The sequence below is a fragment of the Sapajus apella genome, unplaced genomic scaffold, assembly GCF_009761245.1.
Source record: "Sapajus apella isolate SASKATOON/1434 unplaced genomic scaffold, GSC_monkey_1.0 scaffold242, whole genome shotgun sequence".
In the NCBI taxonomy this organism is placed as follows: domain Eukaryota; kingdom Metazoa; phylum Chordata; class Mammalia; order Primates; family Cebidae; genus Sapajus; species Sapajus apella.
The window spans coordinates 364,520-374,542 of NW_022437182.1; the positions used below are offsets into that span (position 1 = coordinate 364,520).

The window sequence follows — 10,023 nt, forward strand, 5'->3', positions numbered from 1 at the left end:
CATTCAGTTCTTCAATCTTCAGCCTGGGGAATGTGCAACATTTCCAGTAGGCACTTAGGGGATGCCAGTGCTTATGGGTCATGATATGGTCTGGATTTTTTTTTAACTATTCCTCAGAGAACCAGAGGAAGAAAACAAAGCATCATACTTGAGGGAGAAAAACACGAGGTTGGAAGAAGCTACCTACCTTTCCACAGCGTTACCTTTGAGAAATTTTTTCTTATACTTGTTTCCCTCATAAACTTATCCTGTTTTCCTTTATTAGCCCTGGTAGAGCAGGAAAGAGTTCCTAGAGAGAGAAGACAAAGCCGGTCTGTGTTGCAAACGAAGCCCCAGGCTGAAGACTGGAGATCTGAATGTGCAACTTGCAAGGGAACTGGAGGCAATGAAAATTGTGTCAGGTAAGTTGGATGTTAAAAGCTTGTCTGGAGGGGATGAAGGTTCCATGTTTATGATTTCCTCATCACAAGAAAAATGGAAAACTAAATGGCAGGGTAGGACCTTCCTTAAAATGTGATTTAGTGGAAAGAGTCCTTCAGAAACAGATTACATCCACTGAATAACGTCCCACACACGGTGGCACTCTGGACATAGGCATCCATAAGAATGAGAATCTGCATTTTTAACACCGGGAATTATTTTTCTCTCAACAAGACAAGTTGACATCGGGTCTCTGTGTATAGGCCATCAAAGCAATTTGATCGAACCACTTTGTAGTAGATGAAAAGGTTTTCTGTCAAAACAATAAAGCTATTAACCTCTGTTAGCTTGTTCTGCTTGGCTTTTTTGGGGGTCCTCAAAGACCATGCGTCTCGGGCTTGGCTTGGCCCTAAAAAACTTCTGAGATACCCTCTCCACCCAATTTGCCCCCAGGGGAGGCCAGTTCCAGGTGAGGCATCCTCTGCGGCTCCCTGTGCTTGCGGCTTTGTCTGTCTTCACACCTTCTCCTGACGGCTGTGCTGAGAAGCAGGGGTCACTGGGCTTGGAGACCAAGGCAAGGCCCCTATGTGGGTGGCCAAGTTCGAAGCAGGGCAATGAGCTCATGGAACCAAGGAACGTTCTGCTGACACCCTCCAGGAGGGTCTCAGGCATCTTTCTGGGATCCACCGACCCCCGCCACACCTCACCAGACTGGATTTCTAGCCCCGTGGGACCCGATCCCTGCCCAAGCCATCCGATCTGTAATACACTGGGCAGAGCAGTCCTGAGTGCCCACATCACTGTCTCAAGCACCCTCCCTATCTGGCCTACCCGAACAGGAAAGTCTTGACAGTCCCGTTGGGCTCAGCTTGTGGCACGTAGCCTCCTTCCCCGTGGCTACCTCCGACACCACCGCCAGCATTTTCCGGTGCCTCTGCGGCCCCCCGGCAGCAGAGGGACCACATTGCCCCTGGCCAGCCAGGTACGCCAATGCGCAGGCGCAAGCCGCGCGTGACAAGCGTGAGAACCCAACCGGGGCTCGCGTCACAATGATCGCCCCCCTGACCTGAGGAACCACCTTCTCAGCAGTTTGGCAAAGCAGGGGCCATCCGTGGCAGTGCCTCGGCGTTGGGAGACGGCCCCCCTCTCCCCGGGTCCGTCGCCACTGTCCCGCGATTTTAGGAGTCGCGCAGGGCGGAACCAGGCTGAGAAAAGCTGCAGCTGAGCTTGAGGGTTGCCCCTGGCGATCCCCAAGGATCCCCACGATGCTACAGGCCTGCTGAACCGCTGTGAGGGGTGCGTCTCCTTAAAAGCTGTCCCTGCTGGGATTTCCAGGTACCGCCAGCCTGTGTGCCTGGGGGCTGCTCACTCAGCGAGGGTCTTCCCGGCAGAGAGCAGAACCGCACAGCCTCAGGAGCTGCGTGTGACTGTTGGATATCTCTGTTTGTCTTTCTTTCTCTCTCTCTGTGTGTGTGTGTGTGTGTGTGTGTGTGTGTGTGTCTGTTTCTGTGTGCGAGTCCGTGTGTGTCTGTCTGTGTTTGTCTCTGTGTGTGTGTGTGTGTGTCCATTTTCCTGTGGATGTCTCTGTGTGTCTTTCTTTCTGTGTGTGTGTGTGTGTCTGCATGCGTCTGTATGTGTGTCTGTGTGTCTGTGTGCGTCTGTCTGTGTGTATCTTCTTGTGTGTGTTCACATGTATGTGGGAGCCCTGTATGCTGGACATGAGTGTGGCCAGTGCACTCCAGCACCGTTTCTCTGTATTCCCTCTACCTTCTGGTACCCATCTGTGCTTGGCTCAGCTTTGGAGCTGTGGGGCCCCGCGTTCTTTGTGTTGCTCCTGGTTTCTGAAGCCTTCGTGTAGTGGGGGTCTGGCTCCCACCCTCAGGCCTCTTAATCACCTGCCCATCCCGAGGGGGTCACTCCTCCAGAAAGAAGACCAACAAAGCACACCCAAAACCAAACTCTTCCATGGGCCCTTGGTCCTGCCGCACATATAGGTCTGTTACTGTCCTCAGGACCGCTTGAGGGACTACACTGTTGCGCAGGTGTCCTAGGTGGGATTATTGTTAAAAAAAAAAATTGTCATTCCTGTGTCAGAGTGAGCCTGAGATTCTGTATTTCGAGTAGGCACTAAGGGGATGCCAGTGCTTATGGGTCATGTTTGATATTTCCAGGAGCAAGTCTCAGTATTGTTCTTTGGAAGGAATTCTTGTAGATGTGGGGTCTGCATTTAAAGGCCTCTTATGGATAGAGTCTTCATTTTTCTTCCTAATTTCTTCCATCAGATAATTCAAACACACTGATTGGCAATATAGATGGAAACAGAGAGATAGCTCCTAAATTGTCTTTTCTTGAATGACTCATTTAGCAGACTCCTTGCTTATCTAGGGTCTAGGGACAGATTAAATGGTCTGCAGGTAGCCATGGGATGTCATCATAATGGCTTTGGTAGCATTAAGAACTGAAATCAAAGTAAAGTAAGAAAACATTAATAGATTTATAGTATCATGTCACTGTGTTGAGAATGATTTGGTACCTAATGTAGCTTGGGAATGATCCTTGATCTCAGCTGTTCAAGGAATTCCGGGGAGCAGTGCCTGCTTTCTCTTCCAGTATCTAAGGAACAGTGATCTGCATGTGGGAATGGTAACATCTACACAGAGGCTGTGCTGTGATTGGTGGAGATTTCTAACATATTGGCTGCAAATACGCAGGTACTTACAGTACCTTTCATCATCTGTATGCCTTCATTGAAATGGTAAATGTAATCTGAACTATAGGATGTGAATTTTAGCTGAATGTGTTTACAAGGATCTTTTCTATGGCATTCTAACTGGTTTTACCTGAACTAGGACTTACGAGCTGTGAGACCTTCTCCTTCTGCTCTTCTTTTGCTGCTGAAAACTCATCTCTTTCCATAAAGATGAATGCACCTGCCTACATGTGGGCAAACAATGAGTGTAGGACCATCCCAGGTTGAGCATTTCAGCTACAGAAGTCACACCTGACAAGTTAGGAAAAGTGACACGCTCTGAGTAAATCCTAATCACGGACATTTAGAAAAGTACATATAAAGTACACTTAATCTGTTCCTTTTTGTTTCCTATGGCATCAATGGTCACAAAATATAGTGGTCCAATAAAGTGTTAATGAGAAATAGATAATTTTTCAAGAGCCTAACATAAGCAACCATGTTTGCCAGTGAAAACTTATTTTTATCCTTAGTAACACATTCGGGAAGGTCTGGAATTGTGCTGTTGTTGTTGTTGTTGTTGTTGTTATTGTTGTTGTTTTCCCAGATAACCAGAAAAGGAAAACAAAGCTTCGTTCCTGAGGGAGAAAAACATGAGGTTGGAAGAATTTACACGCTTTTCCACAACCTTACCTTCGAGAAGTTTTTTTTCCTTCAAATTGTTTCCCTCATATCCTGAAGAGAAGAAAACATTCTTCTATTTCCAGCCCTTGTATGGCAGGAAAGAGTTCCTAGAGAGAGAAGACAAAGACGGTCTGTGTTGCAAACGAAGCCCCAGGCTGAAGACTGGAGATCTGAATGTGCTACTTGCAAGGGAACTGGAGACAATGAAAATCGTGTCAGGTAAGTTGGATGCTAAAAGCTTGTCTGGAGGGCATGAAGGTTCCATGTTTATGATTTGTTCATCACAGGAAAAATGGAAAACCAAATGGCAGTGTAGGACCTTCCTTAAAATATGATTTAGTGGAAAGAGTCCTTCAGAAACAGATTTCACCCACTGATTGACCTCCCACACACGGTTACACTCTGGACGTAGGTGTCTATAAGAGGGAGAATATGCATTTTTTCACGTCGGGAATTGTTTTTTCTCTCGACAGGACAAGTTGACAACGGGTCTCCGTGTATAGGCCATCAAAGCAATTTGATCGAAACACTTTGTAGCAAGATGATGGTGTTTTCTGTGAAAACAATAAAGTGACTAAGATCCGTGAGCATGTTGTGCTTGGCTTTTGTGGGGGTCCTCAGCGGCATGCCTGGACATCCGTCTCAGGATTTGGCTTCACCCCGGAAAGCTTCTGAGATGCTCTCTCCACCCCATCTACCCGGAGGGGAGGCCAGTCCCGGGTGCGGCCGCCTCTGCCGGACGCTGCACTTGCCTCTTTGTCTTTCTTCATACCTTCTCCGGACAGCAGTGCTGAGAAGCAGGGGTCCCTGGGCTTGGAGACCAAGGCAGGGCCCCTTGGTGGGTGGCCCAGGTCGAAGCGGAGCAGTGAGCTCATAGAGCCGGGGAACGTTCTGCTGACACCCTCCCGGAGGGTCTCAGGCATCTTTCTGGGGTCCAGCGACCCCCGCCACACCTCACCAGACTGAATCTCCAGCCCTGTGGTACCCGATGCCTGCCCACGCCGTACAATTTGAGATCCACTGGGCAGAGCAGTCCCGAGTGCCCACCTCACGGTCTCAAGCGCCTTCCCTATTCTGCCTATCAGAACAGGAAAGTCAGGACGGTCGGACTCCTGCCCAGCTTGTGGCAGGTAGCCTCCTTCCCCGGGGCGGCCTCAGAGAACGCCGCCAGCATTTTCCTGTGCCGCTGCGGCCTGCTGGCAGCAGAGTAACCACATTGACCCTGGCCAACCGGGCACGCCAATGCGCAGGCGCAAGTCGCGCCTGACAAGCGAGAGAACCCAACCGGGGCTCGCGTCACAGTGATCGCCCCCGTGACCTGGGGAACCACAGTCTCAGCGGCTTGGCAAAGCAGGGGCCACCCGTGGCAGTGCCTCGGCGTTGGGAGACGGCCTCTCTCTCCCCGGGATCATTGCCAGGGTCCCGCGATTTCAGGAGACGCGCAGGGCGGTTCCAGACTGAGAAAAGCTACAGTGGAGCTTCAGGGATGCCCAGGGCGATCCCCAAGGATCCCCGCGATGCTTCAGGCCTGCTCAGATGCTGTGGGGGGTGCGTCTCCTGGAAAGCTGTCCCTGCTGGGATTTCCAGGTACCGCCAGCCTGTGTGCTTCGGGCTGCTCACTCGGTGAGAGTCTTCCCGGCAGAGAGCAGAACCCCGTAGCCTCAGGGGCTGCCTGCGACTGTTGGATGTCTCCGTGTGTCTTTCTTTCTGTGTGTGTGTGTGTGTGTGTGTGTGTGTGTGTCTGTGTGTGTGTGTGTGTCTGTCTATAAGTCCGTGTGTGTGTATCTTTCTGTGTGTTATCATTTGTGTATGCGAGCCGTGTATGCTGGACACAAGTGTGGCCAGTGCACTCCAGCGAGGTTTCTCTATAGTCTATCTTCCTTCTGGTGCACGTGTGTCCTCGGCTAGCTTAGGGGCTGTGAGGCCCCCCCTTCTTTTTGTTGCTCCTGGTTTCTGAAGCCTTAGTGTAGTGGGGGCCTGGCTTCCTCAGGCAGGCCTCATAATAACCTGCCCATCCCGAGGGGGTTCACTTCTCCAGAAGGAAGACCAGCACAGCACACCGAAAACCAAACTCTTCCATGAGTCCTTGGTCCTGCTGCACATGTAGGGCTGGTACTGTCCTCAGGACCCCTTCAGTGACTATACACTATTGGTAGGTTTCCTACTTAGGATTCTTGTTAAGAAAACAGCTTGTCACTCCTGTGTCAGGGTTAGCCTGAGATTCTGTATTTCAAGTAGGCCCTCAGGGGATGCCAGTGCTTATGCGTCATGATTGATATTTCCAGGAGAAAGTCTCCCGATTGTGCTTTGGAAGTCATTATTATAGATGTAGGGTCTGCATTTAAAGGCCTCTTCCAGATATAGTCTTTACTTTTCTTCCTAATGTCTTTTGTAAGATAATTCAAACACACTGATTGGCAAGATAGATGGAAACAGAGAGATAGTTCCTAGATTGTCTTTTCTTGAATGACTCATTCTTTGGGCTCTTTGCTTATGTAGGGGCAGATTAAATGGTCTACAGTTAGCCATGGGATGAAATCACAGTGGTCTTGGTATCAGGAAGAATTGAAATGACAGTAGAAAACATTAATAGATTTATAGTATCATGTCATTGTGTGAAGAATGATTTGGTACCTAATGTAGCTTGGGAATGATCATTGATCTCAGCTGTCCGAGTAATTCTGGGGAGCCGTGCCCGCATTCTCTTCCAGTGTCTAAGGAACAGTGGTCTGCATGTGTAACATCTACACAGAGGCTGTGCTGTGATTGGTGGAGATTTCTAACATATTGGCTGCAAATACGCAGGTACTTACAGTTCCTTTAAATAGCTGTATGCCTTCATTGAAATGGTCAATATAATCTGAACTATACCATGTGAATTTTAGCTGAATTAGTTTACAGGGATCCTTTCTATTGCATTCTAACTGGTTTTACCTTAACTAGGACTTAGGAGCTGTGAGACCTTTTTCTTCTGCTCTTCTTCTGCTGCTGAAAAATTCTCTCTTTCCATAAAGATGAATGCACCTGCCTACATGTGGGCAAACAATGTGTGTAGGACGATCCCAGGTTTAGCATTTCAGCTACAGAAGTCACACCTGACAAGTTAGGAAAACTGACACGCTCTGAGTAAATCCTAATTACGGACATTTAGAAAAGTACATATAAAGTACACTTAATCTGTTCCTTTTTGTTTCCCATGGCATCAATGGTCACAAAATGCAGTGGTCCCATAAAGTATGAATGATAAATAGATAATTTTTCAAGAGCCTAACATAAGCAACCATGTTTGACGGAGGAAACTTATGTGTTCCTTAAGCAAAAACTTGATATGGTCTGGAGTTTTGATGTTGTTGTTGTTGCTGTTGTTGTTTCCCAGAGAACCAGAGGAGGGAAACAAAGCTTCTTTCCTGTGGGAGAAAAACATGAGGTTGGAAGAATTTACGTGCCTTTCCACAGTCTTATCTTTGAGAAGTTTTCTTCCTTCAGATTGTTTCCCTCATATCCTGATCCTGTTTTCTTCTATTTCCAGCCCTTGTATGGCAGGAAAGAGTTCCTAGAGAGAGAAGACAAAGACGGTCTGTGTTGCAAAAGAAGCCCCAGGCTGAAGACTGGAGATCTGAATGTGCTACTTGCAAGGGAACTGGAGACAATGAAAATCGTGTCAGGTAAGTTGGATGCTAAAAGTTTGTCTGGAGGGCATGAAGGTTCCATGTTTATGATTTGTTCATCACAGGAAAAATGGAAAACCAAATGGCAGTGTAGGACCTTCCTTAAAATATGATTTAGTGGAAAGAGTCCTTCAGAAACAGATTTCATCCACTGATTGACCTCCCACACACGGTTACACTCTGGACGTAGGTGTCTATAAGAGGGAGAATATGCATTTTTTTTCAGGCCGGGAATTGTTTTTCTCTCGACAGGACAAGTTGACAACGGGTCTCCGTGTATAGGCCATTAAAGCAATTTGATCGAAACACTTTGTAGCAAGTTGATGATGTTTTTTGTGAAAACAATAAAGTGACTAAGATCCGTGAGCATGTTGTGCTTGGCTTTCGTGTGGTCCTCAGCGGCATGCCTGAAAATTCGTCTCGGGATTTGGCTTCGCCCCAGAAAGCTTCTGAGACGCTGTCTTCACTCTATCTGCCCCCAGGGGAGGCCGGTTCCGGGTGCAGCCGCCTCTGCAGCTGGCTGCGCTTGCCGCTTTGTCTTTCTTCACACCTTCTCCGGACAGCAGTGCTGAGAAGCAGGAGTCCCTGGGCTTGGAGACCAAGGCAGGGCCCCTTGCTGGATGGCCCAGGTCAAAGCGGTGCAGTGGGCTCATGGAGCCGGGGAACGTTCTGCTGACACCCTCCCGGAGGGTCTCAGGCATCTTTCTGGGGTCCAGCGACCTCCGCAACACCTCATGAGACTGAATCTCCTGCCCTGTGGGACTGGATCCCTGACCACGCCGTCAGATCCCGAGTCCACCGTGCAGAGCAGTCCCGAGTGCCCACCTCTCGGTCTCAAGCGCCCTCCCCATCCAGCCGATCCGAACAGAAAGTCGGCTCAGGGAGCCACTGAGGTCAGAAACGTCTGGCTCTTCGGCAAATTGCGGCACGCAGCCTTCTTCCCCGGGGTCGCCTCTGACACCGGTGCCTTTGGCCAGCAGGGCACGCCAATGCGCATGCGCAAGTGGCACGTCACAAGCGCGAGCTCGCACCCGGGTCTGGAGTCCAGTGATCGCCCCGGTTGCCTAGGGAACCACCATCTCAGCGGCTTGGCAAAGCAGGGGCCCTCTGCGGTAGTGCCTCGGCGTTGGGCGATGGCCCCCCTCTCCCCAGGATCGTCGCCACGGTCCCGCGATTTCAGGAGTCGGGCAGGGCGGAACCAGGCTGAGAAAACGTGCAGCGGAGCCTCAGGGATGCCCAGGGCGATCCCCAAGGATCCCCACGAAGCTTCAGGCCTGCTCAGACGCTGTGGGGCATGCGTCTCCTTGAAAGCTGTCCCTGCTGGGATTTCCAGGTACCGCCAGCCTGTGCCGTGGGGCTGCTCACTCCGCGAGGGGCTTCCCGGCAGAGAGCAGAACCCCGTAACCTCGAGGAGCTGCCTGCGACTGTTGGATGTCTCAGTAGCGGACTGAGAGGGGGGGAAAAAGTCGCATAATAATTGGCAATGGTTCCAGAGATATTTCACAGTAATCCCTCTGGACTGACAGGCAGGAAGGGAGAGGCACGTCACATAAGATTGGCCCAGAGATATGTCACACTATCCCCTGAGGGCAGAGGCCACGCAGAAAAGTCACATAATCTACGTGCTCGACCCTGGTGTGACACCAGAATGCTGGGCCAGGGAAATGGCAATATCTCTTCATAAACAGGGCTCACACAGGAGAGTCACATCAGTTTTGCTCTAGGCTCAGTAATATGCCACAATTTCCACTGTAGACAGACTCCAGGCAAAAGAGTCACATCACCTTGTTGCTTGGCCCAGCAATATGTCGCAATCCCTTGTGTAGGCAGGGCCCATGCTGCAAAGGGAAGTCACATTACCTAGGTGCCAGTTCCAGCAATATCAAAATAACCTCTGTTAACAGAGCCCAGTCATGAGAGGAGAGTTATTTAATCTCAGTAATATGCCCATATATATGTCACGAACCTTACTGGTAATAGGGAACAAGAAGGAAAGTAGAGTCTCATCACCTACTTGATGAGCTCTGAGATACATTACAATGCCCCTTGTGGCCTGGTCTCAGGCAGGATGGCCACATCACCTAGGTGTTTGGGCCAGGTATATGTCATGATCCCAACTGTTGGCTAGATTCAGGCAAGAGAGCAAAATCAATCAGGTGCTGAGAAAAATATGCCACAGTGACACCAGCAGAAAGATCCAGAGATGAGACAGTCAGTCCCACGCTTCTTTTGGCTCATTGTATAAGAGACAACATCCTCTGTGAACTGTGTTTGAGTATCAAATCACAATCACAATGGTGAACAGAATTCCTGTCTAAGGAGTCCCAAACTCACCTGGAAAAAGTGTCTAATCAGGGTAGTCACAGCCTCACAGGAGTGCTGAATCTTTGTTTGAAAGTAGCCACTCTACCTGTGGACTGAATCCATGATTCAGAGTCACAATATCAACTTTCAACTGATCTGGGTGTAATCCTCAGAACCTCGATAATGTACTGCGTCCATATGGGAGGATGACATTCCTCACTGAACACTCTGTGTAACTGTGCTGAGGTCTTCATGCTG

At 49.5% G+C, this 10,023-nt stretch overlaps 1 long non-coding RNA gene across 1 annotated transcript; it reads left to right on the plus strand.

Annotated features, from left to right (window-relative positions):
* Positions 1-3,009: 3,009 nt before the first annotated feature.
* Positions 3,010-4,373, plus strand: LOC116545019. Its single transcript, XR_004266144.1, has 3 exons — positions 3,010-3,131; positions 3,877-4,012; positions 4,267-4,373. It is a non-coding gene; the product is annotated as an uncharacterized LOC116545019 (long non-coding RNA).
* Positions 4,374-10,023: the final 5,650 nt, after the last annotated feature.